At 43.5% G+C, this 16186-nt stretch overlaps 1 long non-coding RNA gene across 1 annotated transcript; it reads left to right on the top strand.

Annotated features, from left to right (window-relative positions):
- The first annotated feature begins 722 nt into the window (after positions 1–722).
- On the top strand, positions 723–13917 carry LOC142662388 (uncharacterized). The gene is made up of 3 exons (XR_012850916.1): positions 723–786; positions 2467–2561; positions 13839–13917. It is a non-coding gene; the product is annotated as an uncharacterized LOC142662388 (long non-coding RNA).
- The last annotated feature ends 2269 nt before the right edge of the window (positions 13918–16186 follow it).

The following is a 16186-nucleotide window of genomic DNA, read 5'->3' as shown; positions in this document are numbered from 1 at the left end:
GCTGTGTGGCGTTATCTACAGAGGGTGTGTGGCACTATCTGCAGGGGGTGTGTGGCACTATCTACAGGGGGTGTGTGGCACTATCTACAGGGGGTGTGTGGCACTATCTACAGGGGAGTGTGTTTGATGCTGTCTACAGGGGGCTGTATGTGGCACTATTTATAGGGGGGCTATGTGTAATGCTATCTACAGGGTGTGTGTGTGGCGCTATCTACAGGTGGCTGTGTGTGGCGCTATCTACAGAGGGTGTGTGGCACTATCTACAGGGGGCTGTGTGGCGTTATCTACAGAGGGTGTGTGGCACTATCTGCAGGGGGTGTGTGGCACTATCTACAGGGGGTGTGTGGCACTATCTACAGGGGGTGTGTGGCACTATCTACAGGGGAGTGTGTTTGATGCTGTCTACAGGGGGCTGTATGTGGCACTATTTATAGGGGGGCTATGTGTAATGCTATCTACAGGGTGTGTGTGTGGCGCTATCTACAGGGAGAGTGTGTGATGTTATCTACACTGGCTGTGTGTGGCGGTATCTACAGGGGGCTGTATGTGGCGTTATCTACAGGGGGAAGTGTAAGGTGCTAATATATTTAGGGGCACAGTTTGTGGCACCATAATAATTTTATCTTCGTTTATAAGTGTGGAAATGTCTGAAAAGGAGGATCCAAAGACATCTGAGCGGCAAATTCTGCAGAGATGGGTCATGGACGGGAGAAGTCATCATGAAGTTTGGACTGGATGGAGAAGAAAAGAGGAAAACAACTACTAGGATCTGAGACGTCGTCACCTGTGAGTCACTAGATTTATAGAGAATCTGTCACCTCTCCTGACATGTATAAACAAATGTCTCACAGGAGAAAGTAAGTGGTTAGGTACGACCAACATTGGTTCAAGGCACCCCCAAAATGTCACAGAATAGCGGACTCACTTATAGCATAGCATAAATTGAGAAACAAGAGTCACAAAGCTACATATCAAATAGAGAAAATAAATTTTATTACATATATTATACACATCTAACAAGTTGATAAAAAACATGGCGAGGTTTCTAGAAAAGGAGAGTTACATATGGATCACTCCAAAATAGCACATAACCACGAGGATAGTATGAATACTAGAACATGGACATAAATGGACATAGATGATAGAGAGGGTATACAAAAATACAGTGTAGTAGTAAATAGTTACAAAAAACACTATCCATCAAATATAGGTATCACACTGATGTATCTGTATAAATCCAAAAAGTCCAGAAAAAACACCCCTTAGTCCAATGTATATCCCACGTATCCAGGCAGCATCACATGATGCTCTGGAAGAAAAACATCAAAAAGACCTAAAGTCTGATGTCCAGTGAATGTACCGTGCGGCCGTCCCATAAAGTAAGGAACCATCCAATCTAAAAATACATCCGAAGGTATACAGGGTTGCTCATCTGGAAATCACCAGAAAGAGCCAGGAAACATACACTCACCCATGGCTATAGGAATAAATCGTGATCCACGTGAAGAGAATAACACCCCAACGCGCGTTTCGCTGTATCAGCTTCCTCAGGGGGTATAATCTAGGCTGTATCCTGTCCTCCTTATATAGTGTCCTCTGTCAAGCATAACGAGGAGAGAAGGGAAGAGAAATGAAGTTCCGGGTATAGACCCTCATCAGTGGTCCACGGCGCATGCGCGAGATTGGGTCAAAGGTCACAAAACCTCGGTCGCCTGTCGTCACGCCTCAAATGCGCACGCGCGTCTCCAAAGACGCGTCTCCAAGGAGATCGCGCAAGTGCACAGTCGGCGTACTGAAGAAAGGGGACCGAGACAAGTGCCCGACATCTCTGCTCATGCGCAACCCCAAGATGAGGTCTGTATTATGTCCGATAACTGTGTCTCTATTTATGGATGATGCTACACCCATGTGGCAATTCGAACGGTACATTCAAACTAAAGTCTATGTACAAACAGTGGTGACTGCCTTATATCATGGGGTTAAACATAAAAACAGTGACCATAAATCTAATAGATAAAAATAAAATAAAAAAGTGACAAGAAGTAAATAGTAATAAATAGTGAAAGGATGATAAAGAATTAATTAAGACCGAGACCAATGCACTCGGACAAGAAAGTGTAAGGAAACTTAATAGAAAGAGCACCAGCAAGTGATATGTAATCACAAAAAAGAAAAATAATAATATGACAGTAAAATTAATATACTGATAAGTGCAGTGAAGAAGATGCGTGAAAACGCAATATAAAAACACATATAATTAAAAATATAAGTATAAATATAAAAAGAGGGTTTAAGGGGTCTATATCTCAAAAAGAGGGAAAAATATAATAGTACTCCAAGGAAAGGCATCATCCGACAATATTACTTTAAGACATAATTGATGTACAATATTAAGACACAATGTTCATTTCTCATCCATCTGTCTATTGTTGATAAATCGAATATTCGTATTCCCATTCATTCCAGCAACCTTACGGCTGTCCCAAAGAACGATCCTCATTGGAAGAATACAACAAGATCTAAACATGGATGCAGAGACACATGATTAGTAACAATTACAGGTAGGACAAATGTACATTATAAGATAAAATCGCCTAAAAACACATTATTTGCAATGGGTGAATATGAATATAGGAAAGCAGAAAAGCTCAATTTTTCATTTAGACCAAAAGGGGCCATGGTACCGAGGGTAGTAATCCATCTGCACTCTTTTTGTGCTAGAATCTTTGCCCCCTCTGACACCACAATGTACCATGTCTATGCCCCGCACCAAAAAAGTTTTGGGGTCACATCCATGGTATAATTTGAAATGCTTTGGTATCGTCTTCAGAACTGACAGATCGCTGACTTTTTCCGCAGCCAGGATATCCCTCACATGTTCACGGACGCGAACCCTAAGTTGTCTGGAAGTAAGACCAACATAGACCTTTGAGCATCCACATGTTGCATAGTAAATAACATGGGTCGTACTGCATGATATGTAATGCAGGATATTAAACTGGCGTCCGTTGTTAACGGAAATGAACATGTCTCCTGACATGTTCATTATAGGAAAACCTTGTATTTCACAAAAAGTCTTTGTGCAGTCCCGGGCTGATAGATAAATGCATGCTACCTTTCCCCCTGTCAGGAGGATGTGTCCCTGCACGGTGTGATGCTGTCAGTATGTAGGGACACAGCACAGCCCTGTGACAGGGGAATCGTAACACCCACTTGTTAATACTTGCACAAAAAGGTAGTGTTAACAATAGTTACGGCACGGCAGGGTGGTGGTGGAGAAGGGGGGCCAAAGTTTGGGTAACACCCCAGGGCCTATGGTCTACTTAATCCACCAATGCACATACCCCATAGCCGTGACAGTATGTATATTGGTGAAGAATTGGTTGAGAGTCAGAAAACAAAGTGTAGTTGTAGATAGTACACACTCAAAATGGGCTAAAGTTAATTTCAAATTCTTTTTAAAATCCTTTTTCACTCCTTAAAGGGGTATTTTGGTTGTAACTAGTTATCACCTATCCACGGGCAGTGACTGAAACTCCCAAGTGTTGTACCCAGCTGTTCCCATCACTGCCATTGACTGAATAGAGTGGCAGGGCGCATGCTGGACCACCACTCCATTCACCTCTTCCTGGCAAGCGACCTAGCTGCTGCGGGAACCCCGTTTGGCGATCAGTGGGGGTTCCAACAATCTAATCCCTACCATTCTAATAGTTAGCATCTAGCTTTTGCAAATGACCCAAAATTTTGTAGGATAATCCAAACTTAGCTTCATCGTAAAATATTACAGAGAGACCCTATTAAGCCGGAAGCATGGGCAAGAAAGTGGCAGATAAAAATGTTACATAGTGTCACGTACTCCCTTCCTGCGGCAGTCTGCAGCCAATAGGAGCTCAGGAACGTCAGTCCAATCAAAGCCTGGCTGATGTTTCAGAGCGCCCATCCTCTCCTTATTTAGTTCAGCCTGGGGTAGTAGGCCTTTGCCTGTAATTAGAGTTACCTAGCCTGGTGCTTTCCCTTGTTTCAGACTCTTCAGATTTTATTAGGTTTCCCCTGGTTGCGCAAGCATAACCCCATCTTTAATTGGGTGACGGGGGTACTTGTTACTTGGGGTAAGAAGTGTTTGTCATCTTGTATATCCACCTTAAGGGTCAGTCACGTTGAGGAGGGGAACACTCTTCCTGAATTTATTCAGGACTTCAGTGACGTCTTTTCTAAAAAAGCCTCTGAAGAGTTACCTCCTCATCCAGTACACGATTGCGCAATCGACCTGGTACCTGGAGCCAAGCTCCCCAAAGATAGAATCTTTAATCTATCTTGCCCTGAGTGTGAAGCGATGAGGGAGTATATCCAGGAGAGCCTGGCCAAAGGGTACATTCGCCCCTCTTCATCACCTGTAGGTGCTGGTTTCTTTGTGGGGAAGAAAGACAGGGGGCTCCAACACTGTATCGACTACCGTCAGCTTAACAATATTACCGTAAAGAACCAACACCAACTTCCGCTCATCCCCGATCTCTTTAATCAGGGTCAGGGCGCCCAATGGTTCTCTAAGTTTGACCTGCGGGGGGGCCTATAACATGATTAGCACAAAAAAGGCCATACTCACTAGGTAGGTGGGTGGGTGAAAACCCGTTCCCATCAGAACGGGTTTTCACCCACCCACCTACCTAGTGAGTATGGCCTTTTTTGTGGTTTTGATGATATTTATGTCCCATTTTTTCTGTTTGTGTTTATAACATGATTAGAGTTCGTAAGGGGGATGAGTGGAAGACTGCCTTTAACTCCCCCCGAAGGGCACTTTGAGTACCTGGTGATGCCCCTCCGCTTAAAATTGCCCCCCTCCTTCCACATCCATGATGTGTTTCATTCCTCCCTTCTGAAGAGATTTGTTCCCCCCCATCCTTCCCATAGGGAAACCTCCCATCCCAGTATTGACACCGGAGGGACAGGAGTTCGAGGTGGCCAGGTTGCTGGACAGTAGAAAGGCTCAGGGGTCTATCCAGTACCTGGTCCATTAGAAAGATTATGGTCCAGAGGAGAGGACTTGGGTCCCAGTCCGAGACATCCACGCTCGGACCCTTATAAAAAAACTTTCATAAAAAATTTATGAATAAACCTGGTTCGGGGGTGGAGGGTTCAGTGGCCCCTAGTAAAAGGGGGGGTACTGTCATGTACTCCCTTTCTGCGGCTCCCTCGGTCTCCAGGACGTCAAGAGTCACTCGCTCGGGGGTCGCCCGGCCTGGCAGACTGAGGCAGTCTGCAGCCAATAGGAGCTCAGGAACGTCAGGCCAATCAAAGCCTGGCTGTTGTTCCTGAGCTCCCGCCCTCTCTTTATTTAGTTCAGCCTGGGGTAGTAGGCCTTTGCCTGTAATTAGAGTTACCTAGCCTGGTGCTTTCCCTTGTTTCAGACTTCCCTGACGACTTGCATTTTGACTCCTTTGTGACCCCTGACCCCAGCTGGACTCCTGACTTTTCTTTGCCTTCTGACTTTTTATTTTTTCGCACTCTCCCGGTTTGACCCTGCCTGCCTGACTCCGCCTTTTGCGCCCTGACTTGTCCGTGGCACAATTGACCTGCCTCTCCCTCCGTGTACTTCCCAGGTGACCCTTTGTTATTTCGTATTGTCTCTTATCCGTTTGTCAGTTTCACTTGTACTAGTATAGGGTACGCCGCCCAGTTGTGCGCCGTCGTTTAGGTCGGATCGTACAAGTAGGTAGGGACAGAGGTTTGGGAAGAACAGGGACCTCACTGTTTACCGTGTATTTGTCCGTGACTGATAGCTACAAAGCAGGTACAATCCATAACTAATCATTAAGAGCAGCAAACACATGGCTGGGAGAAAGCAGGCACAAACATGGCTCTCTGTAGCACAGTGGTCAAGGCTGCAAAGCAATATTGGAGAGCTCAAGATCAGGAAGTTCAGTTCCTGACAACAGGTCTTCCAGAGCAAGATGCCAGTCCTCTATAATCTGAGGAAGGGGTTCATAAATTATGTGTGATTGATATTAGGTGGATTACGTATGTCAGAGACACGTAGGGCCCGCTCTCAGCTGAGCCATCAGTACAGCTTAACTGACGGAATCGGCTGAGAGAGAACCATACAGCTTCTATGTATATAGGATACATAGAAGCTGTATCGTAAATATTTTTTTAATAAAAGCCAATAAGAAAATTGCTTAAAGGGATTTGCCCATCAGGGACATTTATAATTGTTAGATAGATGCGGAACCGAGAAAGGTTGAATGGGGTTTATGGGGCCCCGTTTTAGAGATAGGTGTGGGTCCCATAGGTGGGACCCGTATCTATCTGATATTTATGGCATATCCTGTGTATATGCCATAAATGTCCCTGATGGGCATATTCCTTTAAAAACACCAAACAGATTGATTTACTAAAAAAAAAAAAACTCCATTCAAAGATGTACACAGCCTTTAAGTACACTGCCATATCAATCCAACCTCAAATAAACCATCAGCATCACCAAGCTGCTTATCCCAGAGCCTTACTGTTAAGGATCTGCCAGGCACAGCTTCTGTATCCACGCCCAAAGGTAATCAGTCTGCACCTGCTTCTATGTCTGTGAGACTGACTCCATCTTCCACCACTCAGGATGGCAGGCTTAGGAGTGGGAGAGCCTATCACAGCCTGGCCAGACAGAGCTAGCTCCCACCCTCTGTCTATTTATACCTGCCTTTCCTGTTCCTCCTTTGCTTGTGATTCTTCTCTGTTGGTTTCCTGGCCCTGCTGCAGCTTCTTGAACTACTTGTCCCTGCTTCGTATTGACCCTGGCTTACTGACTACTCTTCTGCTCTGCGTTTGGTACCTCGTACACTCCTGGTTTGACTCGGCTTGTTCACTACTCTCCTGCTCTGCGTCTGGCACCTCGTACTCTCCTGGTTTGACTCGGCTCGTTTTTCAGTGCTGGTTTTCTATACTTGAGTTGTTAAATAGCTATATAGGTTGAAAGACACAGGTCCACCAAGCTCAACGTTTATCAATCAATTATGCGTCTTTCATTGCTAGATTACTTACAACCCTCAATACCATTGGTCAGTTAATAAACATCTAGTCCTTTTTTAAATGTTGCTAAAGTTTCTCCCTTTACTACCTCTCTGGGTTGGGCATTTAATAGTTTGAATACTCTAACTGTAGAGACATTGATATTTCCTATATTAATGTCTTTTTTCCCACACACAATTAATATCCCCTGGTCCTTTGTGAAGTCTTTGGAAGGAACAGATTATGTGCTAGTTCTTTATATTGACAACACACATATAAGATCACTTCTAAGGAGGTTTTTTCCAAGCTGAACAAGCCCAATTTTTCTAGCCTTTCATTGTAAGAGATACCTCCCAAACCATTTATTAATCTAGTTGCCCACCTTTGAACCCACTCCAGCTCTCCTATATCCTTTTTACAATTTGAAGCCCAAAACTGAATTACATATTCTAGAACTGACCTTACAAGGGATTTATAGAGTGGTAATATTACATTTAATTTACAGGTTTTTATCTCTTTTTTTCATTCAACCCTAAATCCTATTAGCTTTTGCAGCTGCTGCTTGACATTTAGTGCTGCTGTTTAGCTTATTTGTAACCATTTTGTTGATAAGGTAACAGTAAACCTGTGATCTGTGGCTCCTGGTCTCTTTATTAAACTTTTTTTGTGTTTATTAGAGTAATTTTAGAATCTGATGTTCAGAGTATTGGCAATAATTTCATCATGATATCACAAACACAGACATTAAAATGAGTGTACCATGTTACAGTACTTACACATATATAATTTGTACGCAGGATATAATTGCTTTAATAAAAATGTTGTTCTGCTGTTCACCTAAATTACACTTTTTAACTTTGCTTATCACAATAGGACGATTCTATTTCTGGAACCTTTTGATAAAATATAATAGTGAATTTCTGTAAAAGCAAGTCCACAAAAAACAATGATATTGTTTACTTGTAATTATTCACCAATAGCCACAGTGTTTCTAATGATCTCTTTATAACAAGGATGATTTGTAGAATTAGTATTCTGTCAGCATCTGTGTGTCATGATTATACCTCTCCGGAGCTCAATGTATCATCCCTTTGATCGTTCCTGGGTGTGCTTAATCACATCACTTCTGATAGAATCCAAAATATACAGCTGCATCCATAAATTTGGACCTATAGCCATGAGTCATCAGTTGCATAAATCTTTTTTACTGTCAGATTTTTTTTGAAGCATCAAGGTCACTGTTTAACCCTTTGCAAATGTGTCCTATTATTAGTCCACAGATATTTTCACAAGTGATACAGCTTTCCTAATTTTATGTGCAATATGTTTAATGTTGATATTCAGAACTAAAGCTCTAAACCATGTTCACACACTGCAGAATTTTTCAGCGTAACTTTGAAAAATCTGCAAATAAATAGTTTACATACTAACATGCAAATTTTACTTTGAATGTTGCCGGGGATTTCACCCCCCCCCCCCCCCGATACAGTGGGTTAACAAACCTATAACAGATAGGGCATGCTGCAGATTTTCTTTTTTTGCAGCATGCCCCCAAATCCAAGAGTTTATATCCTGCTGTGTGTAAATGGGGTATACATAAATAAATGCAGAGGAGAACTAATATCTCTTAAGAATCGCAGGTCACTCATATAGGTACTCTTAATTGGACCTGTCCTGGGGGTGAAATGAAGTTCCTCTGCAATGTTCGCAAGCGATGAGAATAAATATTTGTTCAAGGTAATATTAACATAAAGTTTTGTTTTTTTCAAGCACAGCCATTAATCACGTGATAATGCCACACACTTCCCTCTGTAGATAATGCCACACACTGCCCTCTGTAGATAATGCCACACTCTACCCTTTTTAGATAGTACCACACACTGCCCTCTGTAGATAATGCCACACAGCCCCCTGTAGATAGTGCCACACACTGCCCTCTGAAGATATTGCTACACACTGCCCTCTGTAGATAATGCCACACACTGCCCTCTGTAGATAATGCCACACACTGCCCTCAGTAGATAGTGCCACACACTCTCCTCTGAAGATAGTGCTACACACTGCCCTCTGAAGATGACACACACTTCCCTCTGTAGATAATACCACACACTTCCCTCTGGGGATAATGCCACACACTGCCCTCTGTAGATATGAGAGGAGTCCCAGCAAGGGCGCTAGAAGTGGCACTGCTCCGGGACTCCGGCTCTGGGAAGCCCCTGACATCACTGTCCATATATGGACAGTGATGTCAGGACCAGAGCTGGAGTCCCAGGCAGGACTCCAGATCTGGGGTTGCCCCTGATATCACTCTCATATACGGATAGTGACCTCAGTGACTTCTCCTGGAGCTGAATCCCCGGCCACAGCTTCGGCAACGCTGTGGCTGTTGATTATAGGGATTCCGCACATACAGTGGCGCTATCTACGGATGCGGGACAGGGCGGTGCCATCTACGGGGAGTGCCATCTATAAGGGGGCGGTGGCAGCAAGAAAAATCTACTCAAATGCACTTCACACTGTAAGGAGGAGGAGAGAGTGAGCGTCAGAAAGCACGGCTGTCACTTGGATCATATCCAAGTCAGGGCCGTATTTTACGCGGCGGCATGGACGTCTATGGGAGCCGTGCGGCCGGGTGAACGGTCCAAAATAGGGTATGTTTGAAAAATTTGTCGGCCCGGTTTACTGGGCTGTCAAAAAATCGGCCATGTGAATAACCCCATTTGAAAGGTGACAGCCGTTAAATAAACGGCCGTCACACGGCCGAGTATCCCTGTCATGTGAATGGGGCCTATGGGAGACATGCACCGATGTAGCACATTTTATCTTGACTGTTATCTTGCTGCAGCGTGATATTACACGATAAAAGCCATTGAAAAAGTGAAGTTAAAGTTCTTTGCGACTATGTATTTAGTGCGTTAAGAGTCAAGATAAAGATGGCTACATCTGTATGTCCTTAAAATGAACTGAAAGGTGAGCCTAATGAAAGATATTTTGAATTATCTACAATATTATATTTCCGAGTTGGCTATCCACCATATTACGCCCCTTTATAACATAAGAGTCAAATCTAGCACAGTATGTAAAATCTTATCCATATTGGCAAAAAAAATTCGATATAAACCCTAGTACAGGAAAGAATGTTAAACTTAAGAGGACAAAATAAAAATATTACCTATTATGGGGCTATTACCTGGTCAATATATTGATCTTCCAATTTGAAGACATTTCCTAAGCCTTTTGTTAACTGGACCCCATGTGTGTGTAGTGTATATATAACAGTAGTAGGGATATCACCAATTCAGTTTCAAAGTAACCTAATGTAATGTCAATGTAATGGATCAAGATTAAAGGGGTTGTCTAGGCTGGGGGCCATTTTTTATACTGATGACCTATCCACAGGATAGGTCATGAGTATATGATCAGTGAGGGTCTGACACACGGACCCCGTAATGATCAGATGTTATAGCTGCCTCCGGGCATCGGAAGTTATGAAGTGGTCGGTGCCAGAAGCAAATGGCTCCGATCAATGTTTAGTGGCCGTGCTGGGTTACTGCTTCTCTGCTCCTATTCACTTAAATAGGGGCAGAGCTGCAGTACTGCAACATGGGCGGTATGAAGTGGCCCTGCAAAGCTTCCCTGCACTGACCCTGCAAAGCTTACGTCGCCCGGAGGCACCTGAAACAGCTGATTCGTGCGAGGTCCAGGTGTCGGACCCCCACCGATCATATATTGATGACCAACCATGTGGATAGGTCATCAGTAGAGATGAGCGAACTTATCAAAAGTTCGGTTCAGCTAGTTCGCCGAATTTCACAAAAAAGTTCGATTCGGACCGAACTAGTTCGGACCGAACCTGTCACTTCCGTGCGCCGAGCATGGTACTGTCCAGGGTGCTGATAGAGTTATTGGGCTGCACTAACTCTTTCAGCAACCTTGACAGTACATGCTCGGCGCGCGGAAAATACAATTTTAATGTAATAAAAAAATAAAAATAATACGTTCGTACTTACTTTCCTCCTGTCCGGCCTCCAGCGATGACGTTTCATCCCTTTCGCCGCTGCAGCCAATCACAGGCTGTAGTGGCGGTCACGCACGTCAGGATGACGTCAGAAGGCCGGCCTCCAGGGATGACGCTTCATCCCACGTGACCGCCTCTGCAGCCAATCACAGGCCTCAGCGGCGACATGGATGAAACGTCATCGCTGGAGGCCGGACAGGAGGAAAGTAAGTATGAACGTATTATTATTATTTTTTGGCATGTATGTATGTTGGCATGTATGTATGTATGTATGTATGTATGTTGGCATGTATGTATGTTGTCATGTATGTATGTATGTATGTTGTCATGTATGTATGTACGTATGTATGTATGTATATATGTGCATGTATGTTTGCATGTATGTTGGCATGTATGTATATATGTGCATGTTTGTATGTATATTTGCATGTATGTATGTATGTTTGCATGTGTGTATGTTTGCATGTATGTATGTTTGCATGTATGTATGTATGTTTGCATGTATGTATGTTGTCATGTATGTATGTATGTATATATGTGCATGTATGTTTGCATGTATGTTGGCATGTATGTATATATGTGCATGTGTGTATGTATATTTGCATGTATATATTTGCATGTTTGTATGTATGTTTGCATGTATGTATGTTTGCATGTACAGTGAAGGAAATAAGTATTTGATCCCTTGCTGATTTTGTAAGTTTGGCCACTGACATGAACAGTCTAGAATTTTTAGGCTAGGTTAATTTTACCAGTGAGAGATAGATTATATTAAAAATAAAAAAGGAAATTACATAGTCAAAATTATATATATTTATTTGCATTGTGCACAGAGAAATAAGTATTTGATCCCCTACCAACCATTAAGAGTTCAGCCTCCTCCAGACCAGTTACATGCTCCAAATCAACATGGTGCCTGCATTAAAGACAGCTGTCTTAAATGGTCACCTGTATAAAATACTCCTGTCCACAGACTCAATTAATCAGTCTGACTCTAACCTCTACAACATGGGCAAGACCAAAGAGCTTTCTAAGGATGTCAGGGACAAGATCATAGACCTGCACAAGGCTGGAATTGGCTACAAAACCATAAGTAAGATGCTGGGTGAGAAGGAGACAACTGTTGGTGCAATAGTAAGAAAATGGAAGACATACAAAATGACTGTCAATCGACATCGATCTGGGGCTCCATGCAAAATCTCACCTCGTGGGGTATCCTTGATCCTGAGGAAGGTGAGAGCTCAGCCGAAAACTACACGGGGGGAACTTGTTAATGATCTCAAGGCAGCTGGGACCACAGTCACCAAGAAAACCATTGGTAACACATTACGCCGTAATGGATTATAATCCTGCAGTGCCCGCAAGGTCCCTGCTCAAGAAGGCACATGTACAGGCCCGTCTGAAGTTTGCAAATGAACATCTGGATGATTCTGAGAGTGATTGGGAGAAGGTGCTGTGGTCAGATGAGACTAAAATTGAGCTCTTTGGCATTAACTCAACTTGCCGTGTTTGGAGGAAGAGAAATGCTGCCTATGACCCAAAGAACACCGTCCCCACTGTCATGCATGGAGGTGGAAACATTATGTTTTGGGGGTGTTTCTCTGCTAAGGGCACAAGACTACTTCACCGCATCAATGGGAGAATGGATGGAGCCATGTACCGTCAAATCCTGAGTGACAACCTCCTTCCCTCCACCAGGACATTAAAAATGGCTCGTGGCTGGGTCTTCCAGCACGACAATGACCCGAAACATACAGCCAAGGCAACAAAGGAGTGGCTCAAAAAGAAGCACATTAAGGTCATGGAGTGGCCTAGCCAGTCTCCAGACCTTAATCCCATTGAAAACTTAAGGAGGGAGCTGAAGATCCGAGTTGCCAAGCGACAGCCTCGAAATCTTAATGATTTACAGATGATCTGCAAAGAGGAGTGGGACAAAATTCCATCTAACATGTGTGCAAACCTCATCATCAACTACAAAAAAACGTCTTACTGCTGTGCTTGCCAACAAGGGTTTTGCCACCAAGTATTAAGTCTTGTTTGCCAAAGGGATCAAATACTTATTTCTCTGTGCACAATGCAAATAAATATATATAATTTTGACAATGTGATTTTCAGTTTTTTTTTAAATATAATCTATCCCTCACTGGTAATATTAACCTAGCCTACAAATTCTAGACTGTTCATGTCTTTGACAGTGGGCAAACTTACAAAATCAGCAAGGGATAAAATACTTATTTCCTTCACTGTATGTATGTATGTATGTATGTATGTATGTATGTATGTATGTATGTTGTCATCTATGTATGTATATATGTGCATGTATGTTTGCATGTATGTTGGCATGTATGTATATATGTGCATGTTTGTATGTATATTTGCATGTATATGTGTGTGTGTGTATGTATGTATGTTTGCATGTGTGTATGTTTGCATGTATGTATGTTTGCATGTATGTATGTTTGCATTTATGTATGTTTGTATGTATGTTTGCATGTGTGTGTGTGTGTATGCATGTATGTATGTATGATAGTTTGCATGTATGTATGTATATATGTGTGTATGTTTGCATGTATGTATATTTGCATGTATATATGTGCATGCTTGTATGTATGTTTGTATATATGTATGTATATATGTTTGCATGTATGTTTGTTTGTATATATGTCTGTATGGCCATGTATGATACTGTCTGCTGGCGCCCTGTATCTAAGTCAACTTCGCGGTAGGCTTCTATACATGGTATAACAGTCAGTATCACACATTAAACTGAATCTAAGCCTACGACATGTTTTATTTCATTTTTTTTTATTTTATTTTTTTACAGGTTTGGTGTTTGGACTACGTCGGTTTCGAGGACTACTTAGATGACGGTTTTTTTTTCTACAATAAAATGGTTAATGAGGGTTGTGTTGTGGGTGCTTTATTTCAATAAAATATTTTATCTATATCTTTGTCTTTTTCTTTTCAAATTTTATTACTACCACTTTAGTAATGGCCGCTGTCTGAGTGACAACATCCATTACTAAGGCGAGGCTTAGTGTTAGCCGGTGCAGAGGCTAACACTAACCACCATTATTACCACGTACCCACCTGTCTGTTACCTCTCTTCCACTCCTGTCCTCAATAACACCTTCACATGATTGGCAAGTCACCACCGCGTACAAGATCCGCATGCTCATCTCCTGAAATACTCTGTGCTGCTGTGAATTCTGCTCTTACCGTTACGTGGTGACTTGCCAATCATGAAGGTGTTATTGAGGACAGTAGTGGAGGAGAGGTAACAGACTGAGAGCTACGTAATGGTAAGAGCAGAGTTCACAGCAGCACTGAATCTGCACGCTCATCTCCTGAAATACTCTGTGCTGCCTTAAACTCTGTGGACAGGTCAGGATCTTGTTTATTTTAAATGCTGCACTGTAGCGCAGCCTTATATAGTGGATCGAGCGGGTTCCCTAGCAGCATTTAAAAGAAACAGGATCCTGACCTGTCCACAGAGTTTAAGGCAGCACAGAGTATTTCAGGAGATGAGCACGGCCGGCCATTTTTCCGAGCCGTGCTCCCATTATGCACACGACCGTAAAAACACCCGTTATTGCGGGTCGTAATTACGACCCGCAATAGCGGGCTCATAGATTTCTGTTACCCACGGGTACCTTCCCGTTTTCTCACGGGAAGGTGCCCATGCCGTTAAAAAAATAGAACATGTTCTATTTTTCTATTTTACGGGCCGTGCTGCTATAATTAGGGTAAGTTCACACGCACTAATTACGGATGTAATTCGGGCGTTTTTGCCCCGAATTACGTCCGAAAATAGCTCCTCAATAGCGTTGACAAACATCTGCCCATTGAAAGCAATGGGCAGACGTTTGTCTGTTCACACGAGGCGTATATTTACGCGCCGCTGTCAAATGACGGCGCGTAAATAGACGCCCTTGTCAAAGAAGTGACCTGTCACTTCTTTGGCCGTAATTGGAGCCGTTATTCATTGACTCCAATGAATAGCAGCGCCAATTACATCCGTAATGGACGCGGCGTTCAAGCGCCTGCACATGCCGTTACGGCTGAAATTACGGGGATGTTTTCAGGCGGAAACATCCCCGTAATTTTAGCCGTTACGGACGCTGTCGTGTGAACATACCCTTATAATGACAGCACGGCTCGCAAAAGCGGCCGGCTGTGCTCGTAATTACAAGTCGTAATTACGAGCACGGCCCGTAAAATAAAAAAATAGAACATGTTCTATCTTTTTAACGGCACGGGCACCTTCCCGTGAGAAAACGGGAAGGTACCCGTGGCTAACAGAAGTCTATGGGCCCGCTATTTCGGGTCGTAATTACAACCCGTAATAACGGGTGTTTTTACGGTCGTGTGCATGAGGCCCCGTAATGACGGGTGGCTACATGTGTGCACCCGTCATTACGGCAGCGTTACTAGGCGATGTCAGTAAATAGTCACTGTCCAGGGTGCTGAAAGAGTTAACTGATCGGCAGTAACTGTTTCAGCACCCTGAACAGTGACTACCGATCACAATATAGAGTAACCTGTAAAAAAAAAAGACGTTCATACTTACCGGGAACTCCCTGCTTCCTCCAGTCCGGTCTCCTGGCCGTTGCCTTGGTGACGCGTCCCTCTCGACATCCGGCCCGACATTCCTTGATGACGATGCAGCCCATGTGAGCGCCGCAGCCAATCACAGGCTGCAGAGGCCTCTGCAGCCAATCACAGGCTGCAGAGGCCTCTGCAGCCAATCACAGGCTGCCGCGTCAGAAAAGAAGGTCGGACTGGAGGAAGAAGAGGGACTTGTCACCAAGACAACGACCGGGTACGTATGAAATGCTTTTTATTTTATTTTTAATCAGCAGCCTCTTTTCTCTATCAGTGATTGATAGAGACAAGTGGCTGCCGATTTGTATAATATTTTTGACCGGGTTCGGTCAAAACGAGTTCGGCCGAACCCGGTGAAGTTCGGATTCGCTGCGAACCGAACTTTTCCGGAAGTTCGGACCGAAACCGGGTTCGGTTGTCCCGGTTCGCTCATCTCTAGTCATCAGTATGAAAAACAGCCCCAGTCTGGACAGCGTGTGAACATACTCTTAACGCTATCCTGAACAGTTGTCTTAATCTGCTCAAGGGGTGTAATGTTTAGACCTTCTGGAACCAGAACTTGTAAAA

Source organism: Rhinoderma darwinii, chromosome 10, assembly GCF_050947455.1.
Source record: "Rhinoderma darwinii isolate aRhiDar2 chromosome 10, aRhiDar2.hap1, whole genome shotgun sequence".
Lineage (NCBI taxonomy): Eukaryota > Metazoa > Chordata > Amphibia > Anura > Rhinodermatidae > Rhinoderma > Rhinoderma darwinii.
This window is presented reverse-complemented; position numbering and strand designations above follow the sequence as displayed.